The following is a 19,022-nucleotide window of genomic DNA, read 5'->3' on the forward strand; positions in this document are numbered from 1 at the left end:
ATGGGAGGGATGAACAGATGGGAATTGCTTTGTGCATTGTTTTGGTACCCAACAGTGCTCTATACGCTGGAGATTTTGGGATTACATGTTCATTTGAAGTTAATGGATATCAAATGAAATATACACATTTATGTTGGAAAAATTGTGGTAAAATTGAATCACATCGACTTGGTCTACAATTTTTGTCCCATTACAGGTTGTCCAATGGCTTTGATTCTGATTGGAAAGAAGTATGGAGTCAAAGTGATGCAAACAGAATCTGTCAAATTGGGATTGAAATATCTTCCCCGAACTTGGGGGTGAAGAAAATTGGGGTTCATTTGGTATTTGAGCAAGAAGTTGATGATCCTGATCAACTGTGGAGAGACAACAGTGAATCTAGGGAAAGTGACATGGATGGCTACAATGATCAACTGCGGAGAGACAACAGTGAATGCAGAAATAAGCGATGCCGTGATGAGGAAGATGGGGTTGGACCTAGTGGAGAAGCCTACTCTAACAATGAACCACATCCAAAGACTTGGAGGATGTATGGCTGACTCTGAGGAATGAAGTATTAGGAATATTTCGACTTTGCCTGTAAGTCTTCATCTTTCTTCTTGCTATTACAGTTTACAAGTCTTGATGTTCTCTTTTATTTTTTGGGGAGAGGAATCCAATGAAATGAAAGTGTGGGTTTTGATTGTCAGGTTTAAATTGGCGTGATAAAAATTTTTAATTTGTCATAGGTATAAATTGGAGTTTTTCTTTTTAGATTTTTACCCCTTTTTTGAGGGAGGGAAAAAAGAAAGTTCAAAGTATTTTGCTAGTTAACATCACCTTTTGGCATTCACAACCCAATCGCCACAAACTCAAAAATTAAAATCATTCCATATCCCCTTTTTTTTTTAATAGTTTTTTCATCAGGTTTGATAATACAAATATTTTTCTTGACTCGTTGGGGAACTTTTATATAATGGAAGGAGAGTGCTATTATAATGAGGATCCACAGCCAAAGTGGATTCAAAACTCGAAGGATTAATGGCTGATTTTGAAGAATCTAATGAAAATGACCTGGAAGGCTAATCGTTTGCTGTTCATTACCTGTAAGTTATCATTTTTCTTCCTACCAACTTCAAAATATGGTGATACTTGTACCTTAGTGGCACCTTTTGGCACTCACATCCAAATTGACCCAAACTCAAAAATTAATATCTTACCGTATCACTTTTTTTTTTTATCAGGTGGGACTAACACAAATTTTTCTTGTTGGTGAACTTTTATTTAATAAATGGAAGGATGGGATCAAATGTCTGAGAAGCTTGAAGCCTTTGCCAAAGTGGATAGTTACAAGTATTAGCCAAGTAGCTATGCTCCTCTCACACTCGCCTTGGGCTCTTGCAAAAGTGGTCAAGGACCCAAAATGGTCAAGCATTTAAATTAACTGTCAGTTGGCTCTTATTATTGATTAAATCTGTTTTTTTTGGGTGTCCTGCAAATGTAATGCTCTGTTAAACTTCTAATGATGTACAGATATAAATCCTTCCTATCAACGTCTTCTTGTTAACACAAAGTTACCATCCGATACCTCATTTGGTTGGAGATGTATAATGGAAGCTAGAAAGGTTGCACAGTTGAGCTACCGTTGGAAAATAGTGATGGAAGACAGGTTAACATCTGGAAAGATAGGCAGCTGCTGACACTGAGTACATTCAGGGTGGTTTTACTAAGAAATCATCAATCTGCAGCAAACTGTGTGTGACTTGCTGGATGATAATACAAAGACTTGCAGAAGGATTGTTCTGGACAGGTTGTTCATGCCACAAGAAGCTGCTGTCATTCAAAGCATTCTGTGAAATTCTCAACATTTGTATCTTTTGGTTGGGTGCAAAAATTGGAGATTTTTCAGTTCGGAGTGCATATGATTTGTCAGACCACGAGGCAGTGTCAGGTTTAGGAGAGGCTTCAAACAATCACAGCTCAACAATTATGTAGCAGGCACCGTGGAAGGCCCAGGTTCCTAACAAGATTAAAGTTTTTCATGGCATGCTCTTCGGTTTATCCTGCCAACAAAGCCTCATCTATTCTCCAAATGCATCATCTCTTCAGTAACTTGTGAGCAGTGTAATGAAGTTCCTGAAACCAGTTTACATGCTTTGTGGTCTTGCCCAATGCATGCACGTCAAGAAGGTATGGCAATTACTTGAAGGCATAAAGTTTATCCCACACTAGCCTTATCAGAACTGGACTGATCTATTCTCTGGGATGCTGCACCACAAGAATACTTTCTCACTGAAACTATTTCCCACTCTCTCATGGCAATTATGGCTGCACAGAAACGGAGAAAGATTTGGGGAACCAGGAATACAGGCAACCACTTTGGTATATATAGGTATGGAGATGCATGAACACTACTTGGCTGCAAAATTTCGTCTGGGATACTGCAGAAAGTACATTTCCTAATATGGAAGCCCCCTCAGTTACCTTACTTCATGGTAAATATTTCTGTAAATGTTGCAGTGATTAGAGATTTCAATGAAAATTTGGTTGCAGCTAAGGTTAAGGTGATTGTGGGCCAATGCTGGCTGGAGGCTCATTTTGCAGGATTCTGGCATGCCCAACAATTGTGTAAAAACGGGGACTTCAGGAGGTTCAACTTGAGAGCCACTTAAGTATTGCCAATTTGCCATTGCTGCTTTTAACATGGATTCCCCAAAAACAAGTTACCTGAAATGCTCTTTTCAACAAAGTGAAACTAGCAATATCTAATTTTAGATACTGCGAGTTTAATTTTGTGGACAAAAGCTGTAATAATGCTCCTCTAGTTTTAGCAGATCTTGGATGTAAAAATTGCGCCACTGAGATTTGGCTACTTGATAATTTTGTGAAATGCAATATAAATCTTGCTACTTTTATTTTATATATATATATATATATATATACACACACACATACATAATTACATATTGATATTTGTCTTTCCAATGTAACGGTTTATTATATTAAATAATTGTTGTGTTTTTTTTCTCCAACAGTGGCCACATATATAATGTTTTTTCCCCTTCCCGGCATTTGGCTCTCTTATTCATATTGAGAAATTTCAAACCGAAACTTCGCTTGGTTCAGATGTTGATTTTGGACCGTGATTTGCACACCAATTTAGCTATGCAGGGTGCTCTCAAGGATGGAGCTAAATTAATCCCCCATTTACTACAAATGGCTTACTTCTAGTCTCCACCGTTGGTTTAAGCTCTTTCTTTATGAAGACTACATAATCCCTCCTCAGTTCTTATCCCTTGGCATTGGAGAATGGCACTCCTTTCGTGCCATATATGGTACACAGCAGCACCTGAGGCGTTACATACCACAATCATTAGAGATTTTCACATCCACTGATTTTCTCATACAATGATGTCTTCCCACACAAATTCTTGGGAATTAATTAAGCAGCACTTCGTTAATTCTTTCCAAAGCCAGACAATTTAAATTTCTCCAGATACTATGAAAAACCTTACAGCAAACTAGTTGCTTATGCCTATAGTTGCTTCTAGATTTCCATTTCCCATTCAAGAAATGCAATATAAATAAATATCTTTAAGGTGGCTAGGTACCATTCTTATGCCAATCGACACAACAACCTTTGAACAGCGAACCATCTCAAGCTCTTCTGGGGTCTGGTATGGTATCTGTTCCTGGCTAAAGCAGAGATAACTCCACCAATTCCTTGCTCAAATGCAAATTGAATCTGTTTCTCATGTCCATCTTTCGGGAGCAAAGGGCAATGTTATTTTAAGAAGCTCATTTAATAATCCTCAAATCCTTCTCATTTCTCAGAACCATTTTCTGTACACAGTACAGTACTAGTGTCTCTTCTCTGAACCCACATTCCTTCTTCAGACACCACATTTCTCAAAAAACAACTTATTATTGATATGCCCACTTTTTCCAATTTTATAGGGAATGAAAATTGAATATTTCAAACTAAAATAAAAACCTTAATCATATTTTATACACCAAATTATATATTTTTGCTGTGTCTGAAGAAATACCAATAGTAAAAAATCGGCGCCATCTGTAATTGGCAATTGCCACCATTTTTCACGTCACTGAGTCATAGCAGAGCTAGTTGAAGTAAAAGTGGAGAACACGGCAATTCTAAAGGACTCAGAGAAAACCGGAACCATCACAGCTCACCCTCATCTCAAGGTTCTCTTCTTCTTCTTTTTCTTTCTTTTGTCTCTTGCAATTTCAAAATTCCTCTTTCTTTTATAAATATTTCTTTTGCCCTAAAAACGACGGCGTTTGACACCTCCTAATTAAAGTGGGTTTATTCTTCTGAGTTACATAAGAGCAGTGGAAGTTTGGATACCTGACACGCTTTTTTTGGTAAATTACATTTTTAAACCCACATTTTATATATTTTTTTTAAATTACAATCCTCCTACGGATACCAAAAAATTTACCAAATATTTCACATTTTACTTACGTAGCATTTGAGATGGTGCTCAATTGAACCACCACTGTTCTAAAACCCAAAGTAGGTTGTAAGAAAATCATTGACACTTTTAAAGTTTGACATTAAAAAAATAGAAAATTCATAGTCTTACCATCGATCTCACGCTATGTGACGACAATGGGTAATACTATGTGTACCATTGAGGCCTTGATGAAGCTATTATTGTGGATATAACATAGTTGTCAAAGCGTCACTACTCAAACCACTCAACTATTGCCAAGCATTATATGAAGCAATACGATAGCTCTTACAATCAAGCCACAACATGCAATAGTTTGCTAATATTAGCTTTCTTCTTTGTTTTCATGGTCGTACTATTATTTCATTTTTATTATTGAATTTGATTGACTTGAAATTTCATAGAAAAGATAATCTCAATTTCTCATGAGTCCAAATGTTGAACTGGTTTAACTCTTCCACTGACATCTACTTTCATACCCAAAGATAAAAAAATTATCCACTTCAAATTGGATTTGGGCTACCTCCAAATGACACAATAAGCTTTTTTTTTTTTTTGAGGGAGACTATTATTGGGTAGAGTTAAATGAAAATTAGAGAGGAAATTATGCTATTTATATTGAAATAATATAATCATTGGAAAATACGGTCGTTAGAAATATATGGCTGTTTAAAAAAATATGACCATTGGAAAGAAAAAAAAAATCAATAAAGACTTAAATATAATAGAGAGAGAATAGAAAATTTGTTGTGCTTGATCAACCATTTGGGCTTGAGCGACACAAGGTGTTAGAAATAGAATTAGAGGAATGTTCTACTTGTTGGTAGGACATGTCACGGGCCTTGTGCGCAGGAGAGACACCTTCCAAGCAAGGACACAACATATTAGAAATGGGAAGCCCCTTTCCCATTAAGCCTAGCCTTTTGGGGTTGATGGGTTCAATATGTTACAAAAGGTGGCTTTTAGCTAAACTTTAGGTGAGAGTAGGCCTAACCCATTTGGTATGAACACAAAGATACAAGTCTCCAATTACAGAAACTTACATTAACATAAAAAGAAGACAGCCTGACCAATGGTCTAATAGTCCAAGTCTGCTATTAAAAACCTTATAGTCTTTTACTACTGGGTTTAGAAATTTAATTCCTTTTCTTTGGTTTACAATTTATTTAACTTTATAAGATTTCATTTGAAATTTTCTCAATGATATTATGCTAATTTCAGTTAACTATATGTATAAATTCCTTTTTTTTTTTTTTTAATTATTTAAAGTCTATTATTGTCCTTCAATTTTGTTTTTTACGAGTTCGAGTTTGAGAGGATGGTTTTACTGGATCTGGATCTGTGCAGTTCTACCTTTTAACATGAGAGAGAAAAGTTTAAAAAGTAAAAATTTAAAAAGCTAAAAAAAATTGTTAATTCGAAGATTAAGAATAAAGTTAACTTTTTAATTTTCAGTCTCATCATTCAAAAAAGTCAATTGTAAAATTTTCTTGTTATAGTGTTTGGTTCTTAATATATATTTTTTTGTTGAGATAATTCAATAATTACATTGGGATAGAAATATTTAAATCCTAGAAATTTTTGTTAATAATACTAAATGTGCGGTTAGTCTCAAAGTTCTTGACCATAAAGCGACTTTTACAGACTGTATAAAGAACTTTGTGGATTCAGTACGAATGCAATTACATCCATTCCTCTTACAATATTGTTTTACTTCTTCACTTTTTAACTTTTTCTAATTTTATTTCTTTTTTATTTCTTAAAAAAAAAAAAAAGAAGACAATCCGATATACTAATGTTTTCTATATTTTTTTCCTCATGCAAACAGACCTGCTCGTTTTCCGAAGTTGATTTTGGACCATGATTTGCATACCTACATGTAATTGAAATTGGGACGAAATGGGTAACTACCCATAAAATGCTAACAATATAATTAGTTGTCAACGTTTTCAAACTATTTTTTTTTTTAGCACCTCGAGTCTCAGAAAATCGAGTTATGCGCTCATACCTCGAGTTTTTGATGCTCGATTTTTATAGTTTGATCTGGCCTAGTTCCACGTAGCATCCCACGTGGAACTCGAGTTTTTGAGGCTCGAGGTCTAAGCATATATATAACCCACAGCCACCCATAAAGAAATCAGAGCATGAAGAAAAAAAAAAAAAAAAGAAAAATATCATTTATTTGGTTTTATGGCGCATTTAGTCATGGTTTCCCTGTAAGCACCCCACCCCCCCCCCCCCCACAAAAAAAAAAAAAAAAAAAAGCCACAAAAAACAGCCAACTAAAGAATAAAGATATGTAAGCCAAATTGGTGCTGTAAAACCAATAGTCCCAAGTAATGTCTTCCCCAAGAGGAAAAAGGGAAAATGAAAGGAAGAATAACTGACATATCAAAAAAGTGGAAAGAAGTGGTCCAATGAAAGGAGTGTAGATGTGAATTACAGTTTGAAACTGACATTTTAAGTCACTTTCTGTTGATAATTATTTAATTTTTCCTACTACTTATTATAGCATGTATGGTATTTTTCTTATTGTTTTTTTTAAGTGACCGAAACAAGATATCCACGTTTTTCACTAAAATTCGGTTTTAACTACAAGTTCCAGTTTGTCTATTTACTATCATGTACTCATGTTCAATGCTGGAGCTTTTCTACTTCAAAATTACAAATGGGAATTTTACTTAATGTTATTTGTTTGAAGGAATATTTAATGTTATTTATATATCAGCAACTATTATCCATGTTTTGGGAGTTGACTGCTTGAAGAATGAAGCTAACATAATTTGCTCTATCATATCCGGTATCTAGTCTAATAATTTGTCCATTTTTCTCCTAATAATTTTGATTCATACTATGAAGATTCCGCCTAGCCTGTTGCTAAAGACCTGTCTTATAGTGAATGAATAGGTATAAAGCTTCTTGTCATGCAAACTCATCAACTTCTTATCATTTCCTATATTCATACTACACAATGTACACACCCACACACACATATATCTATATACACATACATACATGTATGTATATGTATATGTATTTGTAGGTGTGTGAATTTATGACTTCTATTTTTTGTGTCAGGGTCAATATGTTGGTTTTGGTCATATATACAAGTGAATAATGTTGTTAATTCAAGTTGAGAAATGTGACAACTGATATGAGGGATATCTGTTCTACAGGGGTAGTTCAGGTTTTGGATATTGGTTGTGGTGTTGCCAGCTTCTCTACTTACCCCCTTCCCTTGGATAAATAAACAATGTCTTTTGCTCCCAAAGATGGGCACTGATCTCTACTCTAGCCACAACACATCTACCATACCCCAGTTGCTCCTTTGAGAGGTCCACTTTTCAAGATTCTCATGTCAATTGGGATGAGAACTGTACCTTGCCACCCTAAAGATATATATGATTATATTGCATCTCTTGGATGTAAATGGAAATCGAGACACAACTATAAACATAAGATACTAATTTGCAGGTTTTTTTTTTAATTTTCCTAGTATATAGATGTCTGTCTGGTTTGGCTTGCTAACTCTCAAAACAATGAATTTGCCATGCTGCTGTTCCAGATGGGCTGAAGAAGTGAACTCTTGAGCTCTTGCAATTCAAAGAAGGCTCACTACCAGTAAGATATCTCTGGGTTCCTCTCATTTCTAGTAGACTTCGTGCAAAAAAATGTAAGCCCCTTCATGATAAGAGAATAATTGAATCTTGGGCAGCGAGTAATCTTTCCTTTGCAGGATGGCTCCAGTTGATTTAATCAGTTCTTATAGCCTTTTGGTTTACTGGTCCAGCATCTTCATATTGCCAAAGTAGATTATCAAGGCTTTTGAACATAAATTTAATAGTTAACTTTGGAAAGGAAAGAATGGTTCAGCTCTAGGGGCTAAGTATCCTGGGCCTGGGGTATTGTATACAAGCAAAAGAGAGAAGATGCATTAGATTTGAAGAGTAGTAGAATTGAACAAAGCAGCCATAATGAGACATATATGGGATTTGTTTTTGCAAATGCAGGCTCAAATTGAGTGGCTTGGGTTCAATCTAATCTTTTAAAAGCTGAGTTTCTGGAGTATTAACATTCCTCAAGACAGCTATTGAGGTTGGAAAAAAAATTCTAAATCTTAGAAGCAATGTTAAGCCATTACTGAAGTGTGAAGTTGGATCAAGTTGTAGTATTTTCCTATGATATGATTGGTGGAATCCAGACGGAGCTCTAGTTCAGAAGAATGGTACTTGAGTCATATATGACGCTGCCAGTGGATCAAATGAAAGGGTATCAAGTGTTTTGAAAGAAAAACTGTTTTTGGAAGCTATTTAGATGAGATGGCCTTGTATCTATTATAGTAAACTTTGTTGGTGCATCAAAGTCCTCAAAACGTTTCAGATAAAGCCTGGTACCTATTCAAGTGCAGAGTCATGGGAGTACATTAGAGCTAAGCTTCTCTTGTTGATGCTTCAAAGTCCTAAAAAACTCTCAGAGTAGCATTCATTAGGTTAGACCTGGCAAAGTGGGATATCTGCTCATTAATGCAATTTCAAGGACGAAATGGCTAAATAACCATAAAATCCTAACAATATAATTAGTTGTCAACGTTTTCAAACTATTTTTTTTTTTAGCACCTCGAGTCTCAAAAAATCGAGTTATGGCTCATACCTCGAGTCTTTGATGCTCGATTTTTATAGTTTGACCTGGCCTAGTTCCACGTGGCATCCCACGTGGAACTCGAGTCTCAGAGACTCGAGGTCCAAATCAAAAAAATTTCAAAATATTTCAAGTATCCGTCTCTCATCTACAAACCAAAATACCCAAAAAAAAAAAAAAAATCAGATCACAGAGAGGGAGAAAGAATCTAGAAAAAGATGCTAAAATTACATATATGTGTTCATCAGAAAAAAAAAAAAAAAAAAAAAAAAAAAAAAAAAAAAAAAAGAGAGAAACCCGCTCCAGGCCGGCAAACCCAGAAACGGCGCGACCGGCGCCGGGTCGCGCGCGACCCAGGGCTCGCGCTGCCCGAGTCGCGCGCGACCCAGGGCTCGCGCTGCCCGAGTCCTGGGTCGCGCAGGCCGCGCGACCGCTGCGACCCGGGCCGCGCGAGCCCTGGGTCGCGCCGACCCTGGCCGCACTGCGGCCCCGGTCGCGCCGTTTCTGGGTTTTTCTTTTTTTTTTTTTTCTTCTGGCTTTCGGCTTCTTTCTTCTTCAGTTCTTCTTCAGGGTTTTTTTTTTTTTTTTCTTCATGCTCTNTCGTCGTTTCGAATAACACATCCCAGACCAGCACAACACTCTTTCTGAAAAGTGGCACCATCAAAGTTAACCTTCATCCAATCCTTGGGCGGAGGAAGCCAGTTAACATGAACTGCAGCCCGTGGAGCCAGACTGGAAGAACCAGAAGCGGTCCAAAACTCACAAAGCTTTTCCGAAGCCAAGGCATTGATCATCTTCAGCTTCAGCTCTGGCTCACCAACCCGGAGTTGATTTCTGCGAGTCCATAAAAGAGAGACAAGCATTGCGAATAAGTCAAGTAAAGCACCGTGATCTTGGCAGATTTGAATGACATCCAGGAACGATGAACACTTGTCAGAAAGTTTGCGGAGCCAAGCAAACTTAAGCTCGCAGACCTGAGCAACAGCACGGCAAGCCCAAAGAGCATGGAATGTAGTTTCACTTTCCAGTTTACAATCGGGGCAGAGGTCATTACAGAGCACCTTTCGTTTCATCAAATTTGCTCTTGAGGGGAGAGAATCTGTCCCGGCCTGCCAAAGGAGTGTTTTGACTCTGTTGGGAACCCTTAAGGACCAGATGCCCTTCCAGAGTCTCTTGGTGGGCGCCAAATTCGAAACTGAAGGATTGGTGTTCCTGATTTCCTCCGAGAGGAGTCTATATCCAGATTTGACAGAGTAAGAGCCATCAACATTGAGGGGCCAAAAAATCCTATCATCGTAATCGTTGAAGCAAAGCGGGATTGCCTTAATCAGGGACGCTTCGTGAGGCAGGAAAGTGTTGTCTATTGTATCATTGAGCCATTTATGCCGGTCCTTGTCAATTAGAACTGAGAGCCTGGCATCAAAACCGAGGAAGTTCCTTGGCGACACCACTTGCTTATTATGAGGGTCTGGGAGCCAACTTTCATGGTAGATTCAAATCAAAGAACCGTTTCCTACTTGCCACTAGAGACCTTTTTTAATTACTGCCTTCCCCTTAAGAATGCTCTTCCAAGCGAACGACCCATTGGATTCGTTTGCCTCAAAGATAGAGCCATTTGGGAAGAATTTTGCTTTAAAAAATCTGTGGAATAGAGAGGACTCATTTCCCAGCAGCCACCAAACTTGTTTAGCAAGCATAGCGTCATTAAAATTTTGGAGGTCCTTAAAACCCATACCGCCCAAACTTTTTGGTTGACAAAGAGAGTTCCATTTGGCCTAGTGAATCTTTCTTTGGTTACCCCTTTGACCCCACCAGAATTTTCTAATCACAGCCTCAATCTCATTGCACAGGGTGATCGGGAGCTTGAAGCAGCTCATAGCAAAGGTGGGGATTGCCTGGATTACCGCTTTTAGAAGAATTTCCCAAACAGCTTGGGAGAGCAATTGCTCCTTCCAGCCCATAAGCTTCGCCATAATTCGCTCCTTAATATAGAGTAAACTAGCCTTCTTTTTTCTGCCAACCAGCGATGGAAGACCCAGGTACTTTTCGTATTGTTTCATCTCTTGCACCCCAAGTAAATCTTTAATTTGATCCAAGACCATGGTAGGAGTAGACTTGCTGAAAAATAAACCGGTCTTGTTCTTATTTAACTTCTGCCCTGAAGCCAATTCATAACAGTCCAATAGAGCCTGAATTTTCATATATTCTTCTAGGGAAGCTCTACAAAACACCACACTATCGTCCGCGAAGAAAAGATGGGTCAATCTTGGGCCCCGTTTGCAAATAGAGACACCCCTGATCAGACCCCATCCGCCGCATGTTGAAGGAGGCCGTGTAGGCCCTCAGTGCAAAGTAAGAAGAGATACGGCAAGAGAGGGTCGCCTTGGCGAAGGCCTCTGGTTGGGTGGAAAATCTCAGACGGTTCGCCATTAATGAGGATAGAGTAACTAACTGTAGTGATGCATTCCAAAATTAGATTGACCCAACGCCTGGCAAAACCCATCCGCTTCATAATAGCTTCAAGATAACTCCATTCAACCCGGTCGTAGGCCTTGCTCATATCCAATTTCAGAGCCATGAACCCATTCTTGCCACTATGATGGTGCTTCAGGTAGTGGAGAGTTTCAAAGGCCATTAGGATATTGTCTGTGATAATTCTACCGGCCTGGAAAGCACTTTGGTTCTCAAACACCACAGCAGGCAGGATGACCTTTAATCTATTAGCTAAAACCTTTGAAACAATCTTATACACGACATTATAAAGACTGATTGGCCTAAATTCAGTGATATTTTCAGGGGATTTATCTTTCGGGATTAGAGTGATGTAGGTGCTGTTTATTACACTAGGAATACTACAGTTATTCAAACAATCAAGCACAGCAGAGCATATATCGACACTAATCAAAAGCCAAAAAATTGGTAGAAGAGGGGGGCATACCGTCGGGACCAGGGGCAGAGATGGGCTTCATCTGTTTAATGGCTGCTTCCACTTCCTCCCTGGTAAAAGGACTGAGAAGTTGGGCATTCATCTCCACAGTCACTATTGGTTTGACTACTTCCATGATATCCGAGAAATCCGCCGGGTGAGATGAGGTGAAAAGGGATGTGAAGTAGTCACATGCTATCTTCCTAATTTGCTGGTCCTCAGTACACCAAGAGTTTGCCGAGTCCTCAGCCCAATAATTCTGTTTCGCCGGAATCTGTGGGAAGCTTTGCTATGGAAGAAGCTTGTATTGCGATCGCCGCACTGAAGGAAAAGGGCCCTAGACCTTTGCTGCCACAATTGGGATTCTTTGTCTAGGAGCTCATTAATTTCAAATTTTAAGGCCTTGACCACCTCAAAATGGTGGACCGGCATCCCCCAGTACCAAAATATTCTCTTTCCATATCTAATTTAAAAAAAAAAAATGTAAAACAGAAATTTGCGGTACAACGAGGAAGGCAAGCTGTAACTTTCCATTGACCAGAGAAGTCTTGATTATATTGCTATTTTTTGCCAGCTATAAAGTTCTTTTTACATTTGCTTTTTTACCCAAGTTAAGAGTTTGTTTATATATATATTAACAAATTAATTATTTAAGTGAAGTAAGAAAAATCATGCAATTGTCTTTTAAGAACTAAGATTTAAAATTAAAAAATTTATTTTTATTTTAACATTAGAACAAATAAATAATTTTAAGAGTTTGAATTTGATAAAGACTTAGTATAAAATTCTTGATTTACTCCTCCAATACCATGATAACAGTATTCATAAATAAATGAATAGAGCCTTCAATAAAATGCATATTTGATATTCAACCTGATTTGGATCATTACACTTGCATTGTGGATCTTTGGCTTGATATGGAAAACTTAAAGAGGCCTTAGCCTTAATATTAGGTCTCGTTATGGCTGCCTTATCACAGATTATTCTACTGCCTACCTTGGTAGAGATGGTGGAAGTGTTGGAGGCGCGTAGTGCCATTGTTTTTGTGCAAGATCTAAATCTAAAGAAGGTAATTTTTGAAGGGGACTCGGCAACTATCATAGAAGCTTTATCCAAAGGTGGTTTCGATTCCTCTAGTTTTGGGCACATCGTGAAGGACATTAAGCTTCTTTCTCATGTGTTCCAAAATGTTTCTTTTTGTCATATACGCAGGCAAGGAAATAGAGTTGCCCATAGCTTAGCAAGATCAGCGTGTAAGTTTTCTCTTTTTCATGTTTGGATGGAAGACTTACCCTCTGATAGTGTTTCTGTGTACCTCTCTGATCTGCCTCAATATATTTCTCCTCCCTCTATTGGGGGTGGTTTCTCAAAAAAAAAAATTATGAGATTGATGATTAAAAAAAATTCACAGTATAATTGTTTATTTTCTGTACCATCACATTTCACGTGACCTTTCACAGTTTTTGATGTCTTTTTACTTTTCAACTTTTCGGATATTATTTTTTCTCCTTCTCACCTCTTTACCTTCTTCACTGACCTGACCGGACCTTTTTCTTCGCTCTTTCACTTTCTTCTATTCTCACTGTACCCTCTCGGCCTCTCAGGATTTACTCATCGTTTAGCTCTTCTCAAAAAAAAAAAAAAAAAAAACTCATCGTTCAGTTCTTTGTTTTCTCTCAGGAGCACTGAAATTTCTAGGGAGTGGAAGTACTCAGAAAAATATAATAAAAAAGAGCAGTGGAAGTTTCTTGTAATATTTCCTAAAAGGAGCACTGACATTTCATCACTTCCAAATTTCTAGGTCCTCTCCAAATTCCCTCCTCAGTCTTCTCTCTCTCTTCATTTGCAAATTTCAGATCCACTTGTTCTAGCCCCAATCTCAGCTGCATCTCCTTGATTGTCTCAGTCTCATCTATTGTTAAAATTTTGTGGAGTTTGATGTGTTGTTACAGTCTTTTTTGGCTCTGATCGATTTTCTGACTAGATTATTTTAGGTTTTTGGTAATTTTCTGGGTTTATGATTTTTGCGCTACTTCAAATATCATCTGGGTTTATGATATGAAATCAGAACTTCAAATATCAACACCAAACCCTTTAAACCGAGATCTTTTGGCTGCGTTTTCTGGGTTTTTTTTTGGATGCGTTTGGGATAACTTTTTTTCTGGGTTTATACGAAGCAGCTTTTTTTACTATTTACCTTATTTTTGTTATTATTTATAAGTACCATTCTAATTCATCTCACTTTTAGTGTATTTTCAGCCATTTTTTTTTTCAATTTCAGCTAATAAGCCATTCCCAAATAGATTTGAGATCAAAACTTTTTTTTTTTCACCTTTGCATTCTTCTTTTATCTTCAGTTAGGTTCGTGGGTAGCCGTTCTGACATGGCTCCACTTGCTTTTTACAAACCAAAAACTGAGTTCAAGTTTGGGTTCCAAACAGGAATTGAAAATTGAGATATGGGTGGGTGTGTTGAGAATTGGACACTGTAACTTTCAAATTTTTTATCACACTTGCTTATGCCCCATTTGATATCTAAATTAAATTTTCTTTTATTGCGATGATCTTAGCCACACAATAACTAGATTTGACTGTGTAGAACTCATTGTTGGAATGTGACCAAAACATAGCATCATTTGTTTGATGACAAGTTAGGGGAACACGTAGAATTGCCTCAACATCCCCACTATCAAAGTGTTAAGACTTTAGACCAAAGAGTCGTAATAGCCATCTTAATTTTATGTTTTCAACAATGCTTGCAAATTGTGTCTTATTCACAATTAAAAATAAATTCTTATAAAATAAAATAAAAAACTGTTAAAAATAAAGTGAGGCTAAAAAAGCACAATCTCCATTAAATTTAAGAAGATAGTTTAAACTTTAAAGTTTTAATAGTTTGCAATGCAAAGTGCAAAGAATTTATAATTTATACTTTTAGAGTGGATTTAAGTAATTAATACATAAAACTAACAATATTTATGTTTTTGATTTTTTGAGCTGACATTATTTATTATTTTAGTCATGCAAAGACGGCATATGCACAATATATATGAGTACCTGAACTATGCAATTGCACTTTATTAATGTAAGAGAGAGAGAAGTTAAAAGGTTTAAAATTATTCATTTGTTGTTCATCAAAAAATTATTCATTTGTTCTAAAGTTAAAATTAAAAATGAATTCTTTTTAAGTTTAAAAATCTCAGTTCTTAAAAGACAATTTTATGATTTTTTTTTACTTTACTTTAATAATTAATTCTTTAATAAATATATAAAACAAACTCTTAACTTGGAAGCAACGTAAAAAGCAAAAAAGCAATATAAACCAAAGTTTTGAATTATGTTTCGGATTTTTTTTGGATTGGCTATAAGAATGGAATATTCTAGTACTGGTGTGCGGTGGAACACTATTTCAGAACTACGTGCCAGATATATGTATACATAAATTATTTAAATTACTTACTTTAGGAGTATAAATATAAATTTATTATTCAGTGATATAATTATGAGATTGATGATTAAAAAGATTTAAACTTTGATATTACTTAGTACAGCAGAGATGAGATTGTTTATTTAAAAATAATCAAATAAAGGAGATTGTACTCATTTTAGATGGGTATTCTTTTTTTGATAACCAAACCTCAAATAGACTTTCATTAAACAGGACCGAGGTCCAAATGGATTACATCATTGAGGATTATGAAATTTGGGTGAAAAACTATTCTCATTCAACTGAATTTCGTAACTGTACAATCATGTATATATACTAACTTAACTAACTTGTATACACGTGTGAACATACAGCAACAGTTATAACAGAATTTCTCATGTGCTTGACTGAAGCTAACAAACTAACTGACTAAGAAGTAAGGAAAAGCTACATGCCGTTTATGTACATTAATCAAGCAAACCAAGTAAACCACACTGCCGTTTAGGGAAGCAATTACAAGTCTTCATATTCTTCAACTCTGAGAAACTACGGGCTGGACTTCTATTGATCTGTGCTGCACGAATTATGGCACCTGATGCATTGGCACCTAATGCGTTGGCTACTGCATTGGGAGGCATACTTTGCTGCATTGGTGTGGCAGCTGGTGTGTCCCCTGGTGTGGCAGCTGATGCATCTTTTGGTGTGGCAGTTGACATTTCATACTCCCCCTCAAGATGGACTGAGGAAGAATAAATGTTGAGCAGTCCCATCTTGGATGTTAACATAGAGAATTGTTTATGGCTTAGTGCTTTAGTCAATAAATCTGCCAATTGACAATGTGTTCTCACATGATTCAACTTAATTACCTTAGCCAACACTTTGTCTCTCACAATGTGACAATCAATCTCTATATGTTTGGTTCGTTCATGAAAAACTGGATTGGACCCTATATGAGACCAGGTAGTTATGGTGGGGTGGGGAGGGCTAGTAGGGGGGGGTGGGGGGGTTTATCTTGGCGAACTTCCTTAAGGTACTCAGCTGCCTCCCTCGCTATCATGTTAGCACTTTTTGCTTTGCCCACCACGTTCCTATGGTTCTAGAGGCACCATGCTACAGCTCCCAATCAGTCTCAGCTCTGTTTTCTTTTATTTCCCACACTACATCAATGAACTCTCTAGGGGCGTTAGGGAAAAGGGGAAGCTTGATTTTTGTTGCACTCCAGACATCAGCAGCCCCTTTACAGCCCCACAAAATGTGCCCTGAAGATTCGCTGAGTCCACACAGGTCACAACCATTGTCTTGAGTCACTCCTTTCATCCTCAACCGCACCTTCGTTGGGAGGATATTCTTAAAAGACCTCCACATGAAATGCTTGATCTTATTAGGGCATCTTAGGTTCCATATCAGGTTCCAAATTGCTTGCATTTGTGAGTTGTCAGAACTATTTCCACTATCTTGCCTGGGGTTGCCTTCCTTTAAGCATTTTTGCGCCAGCCGATAGGCGCTCTTTGCAGTGAATCTGCCATTGGAGGACCATGTCCAGATGATGGAGTCCTCATGGAGTTGCAGACTTATTGGGATTCCAAGAATAACCTCCGCTTCGTGGGGAAGAAAAGTACTTTGAACCTTGGTTGTTTCCCAACTTCTCCTCTCCCTATCTATCAAGTTCCCTACCAAATCTGCATCAGCATGAGGGATTCTTGGGCTAACCACTTTAAAGGAATCACGAGTAGGAAGCCACCTATCTTTCCACATCTGAACACTTTCCCCATTTCCAATAACCCAACGAGAGCCTTTTTCAACCACTTTCCTAGCCGTCCAGATGCTTCTCCATACATAGGATGGCCTTCTCCCCAATTGTGCTTCCAAGAAACAGCTCTCCGCGAAGTATTTTACCTTGAAAACCCTGTGAACCAAGGAATTTAGATTTTTCTATATTCTCCAGCCTTCCTTAGCTAGAAGCGCTAGGTTGAAGGCTCTAATGTCTCTAAAACCCATCCCTCCCTCATTTTTCGGAGTGCACAGCTTCTCCCAAGATAACCACACCAACTTCCTTTCCTTGTCCTTTTGGCCCCACCAGAATTTGCTCATCATTGAGTTTAGATCCTTACACAATGACTCCGGAATCTTGAAACAACTCATTGTGTATGTAGGCGTGGCTTGGGCCACTGCATTGTTGAGGATCTCTCTACCCGCACTTGACAGCATCTTGCCTTTTCCAAATGACACAATAAGCTTTTTTTTTTTTTTTCCTTTTATTGAGGGAGACTATTATTGGGTTTGAGTTAAATGAAATTAAACAATTGTTAGAAATATATCTTCTCAAAAAGAAAAAAAAAATATGGATGTTTAAAAAATGACCACTAGAAAGGGAAAAAAAATCAATGAAGACTGAATAATAAAGACTATTAGAGAAAAAAAATAAGGAATATGTTGGGTTTGAAAAGTAGGGAACTCAAATTGAAAAATATAACACCTTGGATCCTTCAAGACCCAAAAGACCAACCTTTTGGGCTTGAGCGACACAAGGTGATAGAATTAGAGGAATGTTCTACTTGTTGGTAGGACATGTCAAGAGCCTTGTGTGCAAACACCTTTGTAGGGCACAATGTGTTAGAAATGGCAAGCTCCTTTCCCATTAACCTAGCCTTTTGGGGTTAAAGGGTTTAGTATGCCACAAAAGGTGGGCTTTTTGCTAAACTTTGGGTGAGAGTTGGCCTAACTCATTTGGTATGGACACAAAGATACAAGTCTCCAATTACTAAAACTTACATTAACATAAAAAGAAGACAGCCCAACCAATTGCCTTATAGTTCAAAACTACTATTAGTTGGACTTAAGGCCTAACAATTGACTTATATTATTGTTCTTCAATTTTGTTTTTTACAAGTTGGAGTTTAAGAGGACGGTTTTTATAGATTTAAATCTGTGCAATTGTACCTTTTAACATAAGAGATAAAAGTTTAAAAAGCTAAAAATAAAAAGAAATTAATCCAAAGATTAAGAATAGAAGTGAACTTTTTAATTTTCAATCTCATCATTCAAAAAAAGTCAATTGTACAATTTTTCTTGTTGTAATGTATTCAAAAAATTCAATACCACTTAGGATTTGTTGTGAAAGTAATGTAAAAATATTTTGGACATTACATTTCTAACGCAAAATGATACATTTGAAGCGTTCTTGACTATAAATAGACTTTGCATCCTGTAAAAAGAACTTTGTGGATCGAGATAAAGTTCGTGCAATTACATCCATTTCCCTCACCAAATTTTTTTATTCACTTAAAATGAAAAGAACTTTCATTTGGTCAAAAAGCGATATGAAAAGAATTTTATAGCTGTCAAAGAAAACAAAACACGGTAACTTTCGCTACTCAGTAAGCAATATGAAAAGAACTTTTGATACTGCTTTTGACTCAGAGGATGTGTATGGGCGTAGACTGTAGAGTGTAGTCTCATACGATGATTCTCACATTATGGGTCAACCTCCTTAACTTCTTCAATTTTAATTTATTTTATTTTATTTTATTTTATCTTTTGATGAAATCTTCGAATCTTGTAGAATGAAGTTTCTTGTA

General features: G+C 37.0%; 1 long non-coding RNA gene across 2 annotated transcripts; it reads left to right on the plus strand.

Annotated features, from left to right (window-relative positions):
• Nucleotides 1–488: 488 nt before the first annotated feature.
• On the plus strand, nt 489–2,899 carry LOC136067523 (uncharacterized). Of its 2 annotated transcripts, none has more exons than XR_010628991.1 (4): nt 489–579; nt 907–1,085; nt 1,224–1,405; nt 1,513–2,899. It is a non-coding gene; the product is annotated as an uncharacterized LOC136067523 (long non-coding RNA). The 2 variants fall into 2 exon arrangements; XR_010628987.1 differs by having other exon boundaries at nt 1,278–1,405.
• Nucleotides 2,900–19,022: the final 16,123 nt, after the last annotated feature.

This window comes from Quercus suber, unplaced genomic scaffold (genome assembly GCF_002906115.3).
Source record: "Quercus suber isolate HL8 unplaced genomic scaffold, Cork oak 2.0 scaffold_6, whole genome shotgun sequence".
In the NCBI taxonomy this organism is placed as follows: domain Eukaryota; kingdom Viridiplantae; phylum Streptophyta; class Magnoliopsida; order Fagales; family Fagaceae; genus Quercus; species Quercus suber.